The following is an 18710-nucleotide window of genomic DNA, read 5'->3' as shown; positions in this document are numbered from 1 at the left end:
TGCACAGGGATGACCCCAAGAAACACAACAGAAAATAGTCTCTGAGAAGTTAAATACTGTATTTGAAGAAAATATTTGAAGGTTAGATTTTAAAATTTCGTAAGAATTCCTGAACATGATAGATAATTGCCAAAAGGAAGCTCCAACCCATCCTACATTAAATAAGTAATTTATAGCAAATAATGTCAAAAGCAAAATTATAATCACATGTAAATTTACAGAAAATATATAATTTGGGATTCATATGAATCTTCACGTTTAAGATGAAACAAAGTGGAATTTCTAAAAGAATGCCTTGAACCTCAAGAGTTCTCAAATCATCTCTGACCTTTCTCTCCCAACTTAAAAGATGTATAAGGGAAACTACAGGCTTTGCTCCATGGAGTTGTAACAAAATTGGCCTCAAGGAGAATAATCTGTGCTCAACGAAAAAAAGTCTATAGAGAAAATATTATCAAAAAGTGGAGGCCTAATCTATTTATACAAGAAATGGCATTCCAATGTTGTTAGAAGGTCAGAAAGAGATTATGATGAAAAAAAAATGTGTATAACAATTAGAACAAAGGAGATATTCTGTGATTGTTGCCTGTATTTTAGGCAAAGATGAAAGGCACAGATGGAATGAATTGTCACTGTACACTCCTGTTCTGTGCTGGAATGTTGGAAGGAAGCTAAGCATTGCCAGGGCTAGGTTTCCATGGTTTATAGTTATATAGAGATTTCCTTTATCAATTATTTGCTTCTTATTTTCTTATTCTGGTATTTTTCATTACATATGGAATGAGGGTGTTTCAATAAAACAGTTCCAAATGACTATTATTTCCTTTACCTGTAAATTATAATGTGTGCATAACTTTTTTTTTGTAATTCGATTTAGTTTGACTCCATTGACATTGCTTGCTTTATTTTGGATGCCATATAGCCCCAAATCATTCAAGTAAATGTGTATAGCTGGGTTGTCAGGGAACAAATGATTGGCATGAGCCATCAATGTTCATTAAGATGAAGCTTTGGCATGACTTATATTAGAAAGAGCCAAATTTAATAAATGTCATGTAGCCTGCCAGATGTTTCATTGTAAAATATGATAGATTTTACCAGAATAATGTTTTATAATTAAGGTCAGTTGTGGTCTATTAAATTGTCTTCATATGCTCTTAATGTCGATTTATAACAAGAACAAATTTTTTGATAATTTTGAAACTATAATTTTATTCTTCTATTTGTAATTTTCAACTTTCAATTAGTTAAAGACAATCTTAGTTGTAAAATAGAAGTTCAATATAATCAATTTAAGAAATAAATGTACTTTAGTATTAGTTCTTTTAGGAAGTATCTCTAGAATGTAGAAATAGTTTTCTTCTTCCTCCATGTTATATTGTTAGCTCTTATATTCCCTGCTCCTACAAAAAAAGAGAGAGAATAAAAAGAAAATATTTTTCTGCTGTAAATCACTTTGTTAATAGCTGTAAGATAAAATTGACCATCAATTTAGAGGCTCTGTTTTAGATTTTTTTTTTCAAAATCTACTGGTTAACTCTATAAGTAAACTCTACCCAATTATGTCTAACAGTTGTGTAGGAATGCAGAATATAGGTTAAATAAGAATGCTATGTGTAATACTTTTACATATACATGTGTTATACACACATATATGCACATCATCTACATACTTAATATAAAGTATTTCAAAGAGTAGTGATCAATTAACTGACTGAAAGAGTGAATGAATGGGAAAAGTAATTTTGACTTTAATGATCATATGCTAATTGGATATTTATAAAAAGAAACTAAAAGTTAAAAGGAATAATGAAAAATGTATTGTGAGAGGCTCAAAATTATTAAGAAATGGGAGACATTTTCTTAAAAAAAGAGAAAAATCTACTGTGTATTGATTTATGGAGCACCAGATTCCATTCAAAAATTACTTGAACTTAGGGTTTTTGCATTCAATTTCTCATCCTTACTTTGTTGGAAATAAATATTATAAACTAGCTAACAATAGAATCAGGAAAAACAAGGAAACAAATGACAATAGCAGCAGCAAAAACTTAAATTTACAGATTCTGGATATTTAGTCAGATCATCTGACTTTAAAGGCTGTCAACTTTTAAAACAATAAGATGTTCAACAAGTCAAACAGAAGTTGACTATTATGTAATCGCCTCTTAATCCCTTACTTTCCAACCACTCTTTGTCAGAGACCACACATGCCCTCCTAATTGTCAAAACCTTACTGCATCTTACCTGACCTTGCTTCAGCATTTTACTGTGCAATCCACCATGAATTGTTTGCATTCATCTGCTTTTTCCATCAGTCAACTTCCTCTCCCTGTTCATTAAAAGATCTTTACAAAGACTAAATTTTATCTCTACATATTCTTATTCTCCAGTATTCCTTCTTACCACCTCTTCTGCCAGCATCTTTTACTTATAACTTCCAGTCTCTAAGATCCAAGCTTAGTTGTCAGCTTCCTAATTAGAGAGATGACTTGAATATTCTAGAATTACCATAAACTCAGTCTGTTTAAAACCCAAGATAGCACTCATCTTTCCTCGAGATCTCTTAACATGTCCATTTTTTTTTTTTTCCGTCCAATTCATTTTCCTATGGCTACCCTGGCCACTATGCTCAAAGTAAATGTTTTTCTAACTTCATATCTTTTGTACTTTAATCTTGTTCTGCTATTATGGCAATTACACAATGTTTTTTAAATTCTAACTACTTTCCTATTAAAGCATTTCTTTTTAAGTCATGAGCCATATCTTATATGAACTTACATGAAACATTTATCACAGTGTCTGTAACATATTGAGAATCATTTAAATTGTTTTTAATATAATCAAATGCATATAAATAAATTATCAAATGGAGAGAGATTTATAAAATCTCCCTCATTTAAAAATTTACAAAATAAACTTTTAAGCATTATTGTATATAACAGAAAATTCACTAAAGAAACATTTAGGTTCTTCTTGTATTTCAAATCGCAAAGTAATAAGTCCATTAGGTAGTGGCCTGAATAAAATGTGAGCCAAGGAAGTTGCCAATTATAGTAATCATCATTTCCTTTCCAACAAGTTTAATATCTAAATATCCACATAATAATTAAACTAATAACATAGTTCATGAGTCAGTCATGAAAGACTTTGTTGTTGCTGTAATATGAATGTTGTGGAGATAGATGAACTGAGACAGTATTGAGTGGTAGAGTAAGTACTGTAGCACTGAGATTTAACGTCTAGATGTATACTACTATACATTATGATGCATCCAATATTTTCATGTTTTGCATACATTATTCCTTAGGATTCCTCGTGCCTCTTCAAAATTTGTCTGTAAATACCCACTCTAGCCTTGGACTCAATCCCTAAATTAAAATGACTGTTATTAATTATATATATATATATATAATTAATAATAGACTGTGAGTCTAACCCGTTAAATAAAATAACTAGTAGGTTATATCACAATTTTAAACTAAAAGCCCAAGAAAAGTCGGTCATTAAAGGTTAATATGATTTTTTTTTTTTACTCTATAGGAATATAATTCCTTATGCTCTTGTCACCTTTATTCTAACCCTGACATCCAGTTATTGAATGAATAGATTTGAGATTATCACACAGTATACATTCATGGGTAAAATGAAGTTCCTATTCAAGTTCATTGCTTCAATCGAAATATGCTTTGTAGTATTTCCTGTGAAGAACCCTGCTGTGGTCTGTCATGATACACTGAAAACACATTTTACTCTTGCAGTTTACTCTTCAGTGCCTGGGGTGTGTGTCATTAATTTTGTCTTGTTTATTTATTCATTTTTGGTTATGCTTTGCAATGTTTTGACAGAAATGCCACCAACTGTAGCACTACTCAGTGATTACACTAAAGGTAATCTATAATATTCTTACACTAGTAATATTATTATTTAAATGTGGAAAACAGTAGCACAGGCAAATCAGTGTGTTTGTGCTGTTGCAAGAAATATTTATATTTATAAGAATAATTTTCTATTCTATATTCTTATAGTAAGAATTTCACTGAGAATAATTTTGATATTAAGAATTTACTCTAGAAACATTTTAATCATAGTTTGATTAGAGACTATATCATCATCACAAAGAATAAGAGATTATATTAAACTTGGACCAGTGTTTAAATTTATAATATTTCCCCCCATCTGATCCTTCTTTTTTCTTTTTAAATTTGGACCTCTATTATCACTTACCTTACTTCTGGAAAACATTTTAAGTAATTTCCCTGATGTCAGTGATTAACATACTTTCATTTTTTTCCCCTTTATATTGAAACTAAAGTATTCTTTTTAAAGTAAAATTCTGAGAATATCATCCTACCGCTAAAAATGTTCAATGACTTCTCAATATCTATGGCCACAATTTATCCATTCATTAACCTTGTACCTGTGCTGAGTTATTTCATCAAGATAGAAGCAGGAAAAAAGTTGTAAAAATGAACAATTCGAAACAGTCTTTGAGAGAGAGATTTTTTCTTTTTTTTTCATAAAATTTATTTCCTGCAGGGAAAAATAGAACTGTACAAAATAATCTTATAAATCTGTTAGTTTTGGGAGCAATATTTGAAGAGAATAGGGCTAATAATACACCCAAACAGAAAAAATATCATATCCATTACAAAGATCCTACTATGCTTACAATTTCTAAGAGCAATAGATACAAAAACAAATACACTAAGTGAATTATAATACTGTTAAAAACCAGTGTAGCCAGAGTCATATTACAGTCTAACTTCAGAGGAACAATAAGAATGTCCCTCTTTGAAAATGTGATGGGAGTCAGAAGACAATAAAATGATACAGTTGAACTAAATGTCAAAAATAAAACACAAGCTTTCAAAGGGAAAAGGGAGGTAATATAGCTTTATGATTTGATATAAACAATAAAAACTTAATTAGAAATAAGAAATAAAAATGATAAGATAAATGAAAGGTAAAATGGGATACATTAAAATGAAAAAAAACTCTACTCAAAGGATTCATATCTAAAATATAAAATTTCTAGAAATTAGTAATAAAAAGACACACAATCCAATAGATTAGGTGCTTCACAGAAATGAGTATCTAAATAGTTAAAACTTTTTGAAAAAAGTGCAAAATTTTTAAATAGTCATCAGACCAATAAAAAGTAAAATGAAAATTTGACATTACTGTAACTCTACCATAAAGTTTAAAATGAAGGGGCTGGCAAGTATTTTGAGCAATTTGAGTTCTCATACATTGCTGATAGAAATATAAATTTGTACAAACTTGAAGGGAACCTACTTGTGTTTGCAAAACTGAATATAGTGCCACCCTTAAACCTGGGCAAGCAGTACTCCGGCTATGGGCCCTGAGCCTCAGAGGACACTATGCTTTAGAGAATATACCTTATATTTCCAAGTATGACTTCTGTTCCTGGGATTTACCATGATTAAGTATCGCCATAGGAATCAGCAGCTCCAGTGAAGACACAATCACTCACTGGTTAAACGTGAAACTCAAATAGACAGTGGCACAAGATGAGAGTAAAGTTGTTGAAATTTTCACCAATGATGAACTGGGATGGCATTTTATATTGGTGAAAGGAAACGCATCAGCAAGTGCAAAATCTCAGACTTCTGAGGGGTCTAGGAGAAGTAATAATTATTATGAAAAAAGGAATAGGAGGACTATTGTTTAAAGATAATAAATGGCTAAGGGTGACTAATTACCAAATTAAATCAAGGAGCAAAAACCAGATAGCCTCCTTGCCAAGGTATGGACACTGTCATCTCCTTTAGATGGAGAGCAGAAAGAACTAGGGAAAAGGTCTGGAGTGTATTATGATAGAAGTGCTCCAATGAAGGTTGAATCATCATTCCAAACAAGTCGGCAAAGCCAAGTATGCCTTCCCTGATCAGGAAGGAATAAAACCCTCAGACTTCGCATCCTGACATCTGGGAATGACACACTCAAAAACCTTGAATCACTTCTCTCCTAAAGACCAATGCTTTCTTCTCTGCTTGAAATGGATACAGATATCTCTGTCTTGCAAGAGAACATGTACCTGCTCAGGATCTAAGCCCTATTTCTCCTATTGACCACCAGATCAATAACTATTGTTGAGTTATAACATAACTCAGCCAGGCAAGTTCTGAGACTGCTAAGAAAAAGACTATAGGTCAAAAAAGCTATCTGACTTGGAACTATCTGACTTAGACTATATTTACTTAAAAAAAAGTTATATATATTTATATCATATATTATTTCATATTATGTTAAATATATTATACGTAAATATTATATATTACATACATAACTTTTTCTCTTGGAAGTGAATATAGTCATGTCAGAATCCTGAGTGTGCTGAACCAATGTGTGTGTGGGGAGAGGTGAAATGCAAATTTGTTTAATGATCAGTTTTTTTTTTGACATGGAAGCACTTAACCATGATATGGAATTTAACAGCTTGTCAAACATACCAAGATGTGCTAATATGCAACTTAGAAAGACCTTGGTAACTAGAAGAGAGTGACAATCTATACTAAAGTAAAATTGCCTAAACTGCCCTGGTACACAATGGAAAAGGGAATCCAAAATTTTACACAATCAGGGTTCCTAGAGTAGATATACTGCTTAAGGCTGGAGGCATCTCTAGCACACTATGTTCTGCAGTAAGGCTCAGAAAACACAATGGCATTTTTATAAGCAATAATACAGTAAGAATGAAGGATATCCAGAGGTTTTGAGGACTGTTGGACACAGGTCTGAGTTGTGATCACAGTCCTTAAATTAGAGTCCAGGTGTTATAGAGGAGACCCAGCCAATGTTTGGCTCACAATGGGTCAACTATGTCCACATCCAATCTTAATTTCCACAGTCTCCAAATATATAACTGGATGGAACATACCTAGAAATTTTCGGACCTCTCCTATGTTAGTTCATAGGCCTTGGGAATAAAGCTATGATAGTAGAAAGTCTTTCAACAGTTCCTCTACCCTTTCATGAAAGTAAAACAAAAACAATATTAAGTTTCACGGTGAATACAAAAATTATGCCATCCGTAAGAATCTAAAGGATGCAAGGGTAGTGAAACGCACCATATCGCTATTCATTTTATTGGTCTAGGTCCTACAGAAATGTTATAAATTGTGAAGAAGAGAGGTGTACCACCCTAAATTCGAGTTGTAACAACAATCGCAGCTATTGTGCCAGATGAGATATCTTTGCCAGAGCATATTAAAATTACTTTAGATATGCAGCTCTTTAGCTGGCTAATGCATTATTTTTCATTACTGATGACAAAGAGGACCAGAAGCAGTTCTCATCACAGGGGATGGACAGCAATATACAACAGTTTTGCTGAAGGTTACATTAACTCGTGCTCTGTCATAATATAAGGAGATCTGGACTGGCTGGATATTCAGTAGAACAACACATTTGTCTACTATATTGATAACATATAGCTAATCTGATCTAATGAGCAGGAAGGGGCCCTGGAAAGACATGCTAGCTTGAGAAGGTGGGAGATAAATCCAACAAAGTCTGGGATCTTATGCATCAGCAAAATATTTGCCACCCAATTGTCATGGGCTTGTTAGGATGACCTGTCCAAAATAAAGTACAAATTACTACATCTTGCGTCTTCTACCCTTAAGAAAGAAGCAAAATACTTGGTAAACCTCTTTGAGTTTTATATTTACTTTATTTCACATTTGCGTGTACTTCCCTAGTCCATTTATGGAATATTATAGAAGGTGGCTAGCTATGATTAGGAACCAGAACAAGAAAATAAATCATGACCCAGAAATTCTAGTTTTATGTATATGTCCACCTATAATGGGTACATATATCTATCAAAGAATATACACAAGAATATTTATTTCAAGGTATTCATAAATGCCAAATATGGGAACAACCTAAATGTCTATTAATTGTAGAATATATAAGTAAATTGTAGAATCTTCAAATAGTAGTATATTATACACCACTGAAAAAACAATGATTTGTTGCTACATGAAGCAAGTATGATGAATCTCAGAAACCTATGGGTCAATGAAAGATTTAGACAGAAAATAACACATATCACGTAATTCCATTTATTTGAAGTTTAATACCACGCAAAAGTAATCTATGGTGATAGATATAAAAATACTGGTGTCTTTGGGCACTGGAAAGTGGTATGAGAGAGCTTTCAGAGTTGCTGGAAATATTGTGCATCTTGTTGAGTAATAGTTATATAAAAGCATCATATGTAAAAGTTAATCGACTGAAGTAAATTTAAGATTTGTGCACTTTATTGTGTAGTACCAAAGGATATTTTAAATTAAATAAATGTAAATCATTTGTGCGCAGAACATGATCTAATTATTCTCTGTTCCTTTTTTGTAAAAGTTTGAAACATCAGTCTTTAAAATTATCATCATTCTTCAAATGCCATGTGTTCTTTTAGCATAAATCTTCATTGAAAATATATTGTTTTTCAACTGGGTGCCTTAATATATGATGTTGATTTAATTTCTACAAATATATAAAATAATTTGAATGAAATATAACATTAAATGATGTCAAATATATAGAGAAATCTGAAATAACTTGGTCCAAAATTCCTAAAGAATATTTTTATGTCACTGACAATATAACCACCAAATAGTTCTTTCAGGATTACAAAAAATACTAGTGCTGGGATATTAACTTTATTTTGATTATGTTCTTCACACTCTGCTGTTTCATATCTATTTAGTCTTTCCCAGTAGAAATATAGTCTGATAATAACTCCATGTAAAAATACAAATCATCCACGTTGAGAGTTTATAAGTATAATATAAGCATCCTTGATGGTGCTAAGCAATTTTTACATGAAGTAACTACAAGGTCATTCAAACTCTTAAATGGTCATTTTGAATCATTATATTAATCATGCTCTTTAGCCAGTGGGCCAGGTATGACAGCATGGAAACAGAAAACTCAGGGAATAGAGTAACGCAATAAATTTTCATTTGTGATTTACTGAGCCTGTCACCATACACATAGTTGAATTTCCTGGAAATACTCTCACAGTGGCAAAATTAGTGTACACATCTACATAAGATGATGTTTGATCTCAGCTTAATTCACATAAACTGGCACTACATAAACTTTATATAAAACTTTTATTTAGAATCTTAAGGTTAGATAACTTCTACATTTTTTTTTTATCTAATGCACTTAAAAAAGGTCATCTAAAGATCTGCTCTCTCTTAAACTATCATCTACATACTTTTTTTTACTTCCTTTGCACTAATCCATTTCCCTAAATAATACCAATCCACTTCAATTTCTTTTTATTAAATCCTCTGGCACAGTAGAAAGTTATTTTGGACCACTTGACTTTTCAAACATTTTGAACCTCAACTCACATTAGGAATTACATTTTGCATCATCACTAGTTTAAATACTAATGTAATTGGGGAAAAAATCATGAATGATACTTATCCTAGGCACATCAATTCAATTCTATTATTCTACATATAGGTTGCCTATTTCTCAGTAAATTGATTTGATGATTCTATCACACATTGTGTAAAAAGCAATTAGAAAGATACTTCTCAAGTTTGCTAAAATAAAAATTTCAAATACAATCTTATTTCACTAATTTTTTTTTTGCTTACCTTAATTGAAAATTGACTCTCAGTTGGAAAGAAGGGGAAATATATTTTTTTCATTTCCAAACCACAAGTGTCCATTTTTTTTAGCAATGTATAACTCGTAATCCAAACACTTACTATGTCATCTACCTCCACTCATTTCCCCGCATTCATTAAGGAAACCATACCTGGCTTGCTACCTTCAGTCTTATTAAACATGTTTCATTATCTTGCATGTCTTCAGAGTCCATGTGGTGATCATATTCAGTGCTTTATTCCACAATTCTCTGACATCAACTTCAATGATTTCTCTTCCATTTTAATTGCTTGAATGCTCAACTCTTGAAAATTTTTTGTTCTTTTATTTATGTCTTTTGATATAACATGAAATTTAAAGAGAAAAACATTAAGAGTACAAAGAAGTCCCATAAATATTTCAACCAAATTCCCCAATTTTTAATTTTTTACCAAGTTTAATATAACTTGTAAATATTTGGTCCTCTAAACCAGCAGTCCCCAACCTTTTTGGCACCAGGGACCGGTGCTCCTATGAGAATCTAATGCCTGATAATCTGAGGTGGAGCTGAGGCAGTGATTCTAGTGCTGGGGAGTGGCTGCAAATACAGATAAAGCTTCACTCACTTGCCTGCCGCTCACCTCCTACTCTGCAGCCTGGTTTCTAAAAGGTCGATACCAGTCCATGGCCTGGGAGGCTGGGGACCCCTGCTCTACATATTAGAGAAAATTATTAAAGGACACACTTAATTGCAAATTAGAACATTGGCTTTTATGAGTTTATAAGCATAAATAAATAGAATACAAAACAAATATAAATTTTACAACAATATTTATCTATAGGTAGAGAATGCAAATCAATAACAAAAATTAACATAAATATTAAATATAAGCAAAAGTTTAAGTTTCTCTTAAATAGGATGAAATAAAATGAACACATGAAAATTCTAATATAGTCACGATTCTATTGTTATAATTTGTTAGATTTTACAATTTAATAAGCAAAACTACTTATAATATTTTTCTTGATTAGTAAATCATGGATTAACAGTTGAAAAGACAGAACCACTGTGAGGATATCTTGAGGTGTTTATGTAAGACAAATTTTTGGAATAAATAAAACCAGAGGAAATATTGAAAAGACATTAGAGCTTGTAAAAAAAACCCTCAGGAACTGCATTAGAGCTTATAAAAAATACTCAAGAATAGCAAAGTCTTATGTTTTTATTTATTCTCAAGATAATTTATTAGTCTAAGAATCAAGGAGTCATAGTTTCACTAAATGAAACAAAGCTAACTTTAGGGATGAGGCAATAAATATATTCAAATTGCTTAAAATTCACTGTAGTGCAATAGTTATTATTGCTGATTCAGTTTTCTAAGTATTATCCAAAAAATCAATGAAAGCGGGAAAACAAATTGAACTTGCACTGAGATTTGAGGGATTCCAATACTGTTTCTCTTAAGCTGTAGCCCCTTCGGCGTCACATAAAATGAAACACATAATCAGCTTTCAGTATATATTTGCCTTCATTAATCATAAACTGTAGGCAAATTCTGAGCTTGCAAATTTAGATTCCTTATTGTTGTTTGATGTTAATGATTATTGTTGTTTATTCCCCTTTGGGTTTAACATTTTCAGCAACTATAGAGTACAGATGGTAGGAAGCCTTTGCAGAAATGTAATCAGCAAATGTGAACATATTGCATTCAAAACACATGAAAAAGGAAAATACTGAATTACTCCCTACCCTAGATAATAAATCAAAATGCTATAATATAAATATATATAGCAGAGCAGTCACAATTTCATTTTATCACTGGAATAACTGGATATGTATGTATTACAAAGTTAGACAATTAATGCCCACTAAGTGGTTACATTAGACAAAAAGATATACTATAATTTCCATGTACCAATTGGTGAAAATATTAATGGGATAAGCTTACACCATCCATAAATATATGATTAACAATAAAAACATCTGAATAGTTGTTCAAAAACAGCAGTACTTCATAAACATTAGCATTCTCTAAAACTATATAAATCTATGAAACCATTTCAATCCCATAAAATTTACAACCATAGTCAGAACTTTAGTTGCATGCAAACAGCACTCAAATAAGAACATCAATAATTTTTAAAGTATTTTTAAAAAATTAAAATATTTAAAATATATAAAATTGACCAGTTTTGCCATTTTTCGTACAAAGAAAATACACAGCCTTGAAAACCAACCCTTGGTCAGGTTGCTAATAATAAAATAATACCAATTTAGAGGAAGTTATGACTGATTAATTATCAATTTACTTCAGGACTATATCAAACATAATAAGAACAATCAGTCCATTCCCAATCACACTTCTTTATATAGTGATAGGTGATAGATAGATGATAGATAGATAGGTAGATAGAAAGCTGACAGATAGATAGATAGATGATTGATAGATGATAGATAGATGATAGGTAGTTAGATAAATGATAAATAGGTAGATGATAGATGATAGGTAGATGATAGATAGATAGATAGATAGATAGATAGATAGATAGATAGACAGACAGACAGATAGAGAGATAGATAGTTAGATAGATAGATGATAGATATGGCTACGGGATTTAGGAAGAGGAAATTAATGTCTTCCTATGAACAACTAGATTGGAATCCCAATGATGTTTTTGAAATACTGGTGCTTAATGATATTGCTTTAACTGATAGTTTAACAAGTTTGCTTTATAACATAAAAAAAAAGTCCTTAAACTGAAAATAGCTGAATTTCTATTGTTTTCTACTCTTTCTCAAAGAGATATTGCTTTCATCTGAATTACCCATTCTGCTAGATAAATATAAAGATTCTTGTTTCTATCTAAGTTGCATTAAATCAAAATATCTGAGACTATTTCTGACTTTCAGATTCACTGAGATAGTTTTTTAAATTGGTTGTAACAATCTCATAAACCCACAAATTTAGCCAATTTTCCAAATTTTTCATAGTTGATCACAAGCTATAGACGTTACTTTAGCATTTTTTGGAGTGGCCTGCCATACAGATTGGTAAATTGTTTCTTCTTTTTTCTGGAGATACTGTATTGTTGATTCATTAACATTGAATACACAACCAACAACACTATAATATGTGCCTAAAGGAAGCTTATCTAAATCACATTTATTTTCCATAATGCCCATCACAGTTTTCTTATGCTTAGGAGCACAGGACAGTATATCAGCACTGTGCTTGGGGGCATTTTAAATAGCAAAATGCACTTCAGTATGAAGTACAAAAATGCAAAAAAATATGGCACTAAATTAAGCTTGAAATGGACACTTGTTTATAGCATGAGCCCTGAAACAAGAAAGCAGAATGTCACCTATATCAACAGTAGTTGGGAATATGTGTATTTGGCAATTCTAAATTTTTTTCTCTCTGTACTCATCTGTGAATGATTGCAAATGTACCTAGAGCATTGATTTTGGGTTTAGACATAAAATTTTAGGATTGAATATAAATATTTTTATTATTATTAACATAACTAGTTATTGCTATGTTATATTTCACAAGGACACAATGACAGCATGCATCCTTTGCTCTCATAGTTTATGAGTTGACAGTGGGAGATATTAAAAGGCATATAAGATTTAGTCATATCTACTGACAATTTAAATTCAAAAGGAATTTATTGGTATTTTAATAATAAACTACTTACTGAGAAAAAACTCCCAGGGGAAAGAAAGGCAGGCAGGTGATCCAGTCTAATTTTATTTTTTAAAAATTGATAACTTAAACTGTAGACTAATGGACTAATGTTATTTACTAGGAGAAGAATTTTTTTCAATGAAATGCTTTGAATAGACTATTCTCAATGTCTTAATTTGGGCTGCTCTAACAAATTACAATAGACTGAATGGCTTAAACAATGTCTTTATTTCTCATAGTTCTTGAGGCTCTAAGTCTAAGACCAGGGTGACAGCACAGTTAGGTTTTTCATGAAGGCCCTCTTCCTGGTTTACAGATGACTACCTTCTTACTGTATTCTCACATGGCAGAGAGAGTGCAAATTTAATCTTTTTTTTTTTTTTTTTCTTATAAGGACATTAATCCCGTCATGGGGGCTCCACTTCCATCACCTCATCTAAGTCTAATTACCTCCTAAAGGTCCCCACCCCACTAATATTATCCCATTGGGATGTAGGATTTCAACATAAGAATTTTGGGAAAATACAAACATGCAATCTATAACAGTTTATGATTTCTTATAGTAAACGCACTTACAAGCTACAGAATATAAAGCACGACCCCCAGGAAAATTTCAACTAAGATATATATGTTTCTGATCTAAAAATGGAGATGTTTCATAACTTAAGTGCTCCCAGTTGAGTGAGATAATGATCTACTGAATTAGGGAACTTATCTTTTAATAAAGCATATTAAGGACATTTGTGTCCAGATGTGGTCACAGGAAGGAAAGGCTCAGATAACTCTGTGAAAAGGCCTCCTCCTGCTTCACACATACATTTTGATTGCCTGCATCTTTGAAATTATTAGGAATGCATGATATGGAGTAAGATCTCTGATTTGTGTGAGTTTGACAATCGGTGTTTCATGTTATTTTGTACTGGTGCTGTGAATAATATTGCCTTCTGAACTCACAAACCATTAGTAAAGTCAACTTTATCAAGATGAAAGGAGAATTATGAAGGACAAGTGTCACCAATGGTATTTGAAGAAAACAGATTTAGACCCATAAGGAAACTAAGTAGAATATTAGGGAACAATGGCCCAAAAGGGAGAAAGAACTGACTTGAAAGGTCCATTACTCAATAACCTGAGTAAAAAGTCTACTGATATTTGCTAAGAGGAAGATAGCTTACCTCTAAAATACCCTTAGTGAATATCCCTGGCCAAGGTTATCTATTAGAACTCAGGATCTATAAGACATGGTTCCCTGGAGAATGTCAGGGCTATACAAGTCTCTGGAGCATAAAATGAACATCTTTCATAATTTGACTGCTGTATGAGATGAGCCCTTGAACTCCATTTAGAGACCTCATCTTTTCTGGGCTAGAGGAGCAAGTTTTGCCTTAGAAGGACCTGAGGAATAACTCCTGAAAAAGCAGGCTTCTCTTCATTTCATCCAAGCCTTGTGGTCGCTTATTTCTTTCATGCTATTTAGTAAAACGTGATATTGATCAGTATGTTTGACTGTCTGATTCTGTGCATTAGGTCAATAGATTAAAATTCTACTTCCTGGCAGTTGCTAGCAGTAGTGGTGATAATGAGGCCCTTAAAAGAAGAGGCAAAATACTGTCAAACTTTTTTTCTGCTACTGGACAGCCTACTTTTTCTTCTATGCTACCTGGAGATATGCCCTATTTATTCAAAAATTAAGATAAATAAGGTCTATAATAACAGGAAATTCTATAGTTGAAGGCCAACATGAAGTGACTACTGAAGCCTAAGGATATTCTTTTAAAGTACTTGAGTAGTTCACAGAGAAATGCTAGCAGAAGCCTAGTCTACTTAAGCATGGATATAGAGATTCAATGATCTCTATTTAAGATCATTGAATCATGCTTAAGTCTGCTTAAGCATGGATATAGAGATTCAATGATCAGGCAGGTACATTTCTAACTGCAGGTTCTACATGGAAAAAAAAAGAAAAAATGGAATAGGACCTCCAGTAACTAGGTGCTTGCAAACTTCTATGAGTAGATGCTCCTGAATTTATATGACAGCTAGTCTCTTGCATAAAGAGAGGCTATGATAAACCTATCTTGAGAAGAGTTACTTTTCCACATTCTTCCCACCTACAAACGTGGTACTCCTTTTAAAGTGATTGGACTGCTATAAGTGCTTTGATGACCAAAGAGAAAGCCTAATTTAAGATTATTGACATGAATGATGGTAGACGTGGTCCTTGGGGGCAGAAATTGTCACTTGGCATCATTTATGAATGCCAAAAAAATATTCTGGAGGTATTAACTAGCCTGCTGACTCAGTTTTGTGCATAGGGTGTAAGATATGTGGATCTAGAGCGCACAAATGAAAGTGTGCATTCAAGAGAAAAGTAAAAATATATAGAGAAATTAATAACTGGCCTAAGTAAGAACTTTAGAGACTAACAGGGTTATACAGATTTTGGCAAAATCATATTCTGTATCTTTTCCTTACAGTCTCATAATGGCTCACCCCTGCTTATGTTTCCTGGAATCATCTCTCTAAAAATGGGTGGTGAACACACAATGCAATATATATATATGCCTTACTGTTGAATTGTACACCTGAAACTTACTGGATTTCATTGACCAATGTTACCATAAAAATTTAAAAAAATGAAGATTTTTTTTGAGAAAAAAGTGTTACTTGTACTAATGCTACTCAGATTTTGCTTCAGGGAAGACTCAAAGGAAGAAAATGAAGTAGATTAAGACTCATCATTTACTCATGTTAATCCTGGGTTTGTTTTATATAATCTAATTCCATTCTAGATGTCACCCAAAGTAAAAAATTAAAATCGTAGCTAAAACTCAAATAGTATCAGTAATTATGTAAAATGTAAACTAACTAAATACTACAATTAAAAGATTATAATTCTCTCTATGGCCATGCCACCCTGAGCAAGCCCAATCCTGTATGATCTTGGAAGCTAGGCAGGGTCAGGTCCAGTTAGTACTTGGATGGGAGACCACCTAGGAAGACCAGGTGCTGTAGGTGTAAAAAATAAAAAATAAGGGATTGTAAACTGACAAGGTCCTTGCAATCTGTGAGGTCAACCAAGGATTGCCTCACCTAAAAAACAAATAAATAAAAAAGATTATAATTCTCACATTGAATTTAGGGGAGAAATGTCTACAGGGTACATACAAGACATGTTAAATATAATGACAAAAAAGATTGGAAGTGAAAAAATGAAAAAAAATTTTTTTCATATCAATACTAACTAATCAAAACACATTGTAGAAAAAGTTAATGTAAGTTAAAAATATGTACTAGAGATAAAAAGAGACATTTCATAATCAGAAAAATGTCAATATACCTGGGATATTAAAGATTTTGCATTTATATTCAATTTTTAACATAGCTTTAAAATATCTATCACACGTTTTAAGGCTTTTCTTTATAATAAATTTCTCAAAATAAATAGTCTCCTGTCATTTTCAATGAAAGAGATAAAAGTAAATAAATGGAGTATATTATAAATCTTACAAAAATTATTTAATTAAATATATGACCCTATATAAAATCGACTATTTATATAACACAATCTACAAAATGAAGAAAGGATACAAATATGTAAACATTTTGGACCATCTTTATGAAACTGATCTCACATGCTTAATTGGTCACTTTACTTTTTATAGTCTTATATTCTTATAGAGTTTTATAGATTTTTAACATATGTGAGAACATGTCCATAATTTTCCACATAGTGTTTATAATGCCTTGTATAGATTAAGTACTTAATTAATAGTCGTAAATGAAAAAGTGAATATTATTTGGTTTATGAATACATTCGTGATGCTGGCACTTATTCTTCCACATTTAATAGAAATATTTATATTTATTGATGTGTCTTATTGCATTTATTTCATTCATATTATTGAATCATGCTCCCTGCCATCCCTACTTTCACAGATTTCAAGAATAAGTAATAGAAAAGAGTTTCAGAAAGAATCTCTAGGAGAACTTTAGTTACTTTAGGTTGAGTCAAATGAATTAGTGATTATATATACTTTCCAGAACATAATTCATTTTAAGATTCCTTACTGAAAGAAAATATTGCAAAGCCATTTAGTTGTCAAGTTAAAAAACTTGATAATTTCTTCCCACAATCAAATAATCAAAAATACTGCAAGTTTATTTTGTAATAGCTTCTTAATTTCATTCTTTGTAGTCCATCTCCCAAATTATTTCCCCATCATATATCAGGTCTCCATCATATGTCATCACATGAACAAATTCAAATGCCTCCTAAGAGGTGTTAATCCTGGAATACTCCCCTAAAATCAGTCCTTTATTCATCAAAGTATCTTGCTTAATGTTAAAATATGACTATGTCTTTTCTTTTGCTTAATAAAACTCTCATCACATTTGAAATGGAGACAGGATGAAAGTCCAAATGTTAAGTGTGGAATATGAAGTCTTCCATGATCTCATTCTCACCTATTTCTCTAGCATATCTCTTGCCACTTCCTAATTTTTACTTCAAACTCCAATAATTACTCAGATAATATATTTTTCAGAGCATGGTATCAATTTGTTGCCACTGCATCTTTTCTTTTTCTGTCCCATATGCCAAGAATGATTTACAATTTTCTAGCTGATTTACCTAGCTAGCTCCTACTTACCTTTTAAATCTCTGTATATTCTCTTTTCCAGAAAGACTTTCTAACTCTATATTATACTATGTACCATTACTCTCCTTAACAATCTATAAGAATGAATTTTGAAGGCTGCAGTATAATAACATATTAATGCGTATTAATATTTATTAGTACCTTCCATTAGATTGAGAGTCCCTAAAAATCAGGAAGTATCTCATTCAGCTTTGTATTTTTAGTGTTTAACATAACACCTTGCAAATTGTAACCTCTCAATAATTTGTTATGGAAAGAATGAAAAACAATTTTGCAAAATTAATGCTACATAAGCTTGATAGTATTTGGCAGTTTCTCTAAAATAATACGCTTTCTTATGCTGTGACAGTACTTACTGTAAATGTGAAAGATTTCAGAAGTATTTGATCACAGTTCCATACCTTGGCAGCTTTCTTAGGTTTATTATGAAACAGACTCTAAATTACATTGTCTGCTGGCTCCCATCTTCTTTCAGCAATGCAAAAAAAAAAAAAAAGTTATCTGGTGAAATAACAAAAAGCAAATTTTAAGAAATTCTAAAAAACTTGGAGAAATATTTTTAAGACAGTCTTTCAGAAAGATGAATAGCAATGAATTATAGTCAAGATTTAAGATACTTCTTATGAGTATAAATAACCCAAACTCAATTTCAATATTAAAGTGTGGGTTTTTTTTTAAATATACACATGCAAATTTTAAAAATATTTTCTTATGATGCTGT

At 31.7% G+C, this 18710-nt stretch overlaps 1 pseudogene; it reads left to right on the top strand.

Moving 5' to 3' along the window:
• The first annotated feature begins 16227 nt into the window (after positions 1 to 16227).
• Positions 16228 to 16346, top strand: LOC112470855 (annotated as a pseudogene).
• Positions 16347 to 18710: the final 2364 nt, after the last annotated feature.

This window comes from Pteropus alecto, unplaced genomic scaffold (assembly GCF_000325575.1).
Source record: "Pteropus alecto unplaced genomic scaffold, ASM32557v1 scaffold3, whole genome shotgun sequence".
NCBI lineage: Eukaryota > Metazoa > Chordata > Mammalia > Chiroptera > Pteropodidae > Pteropus > Pteropus alecto.
This window is presented reverse-complemented; position numbering and strand designations above follow the sequence as displayed.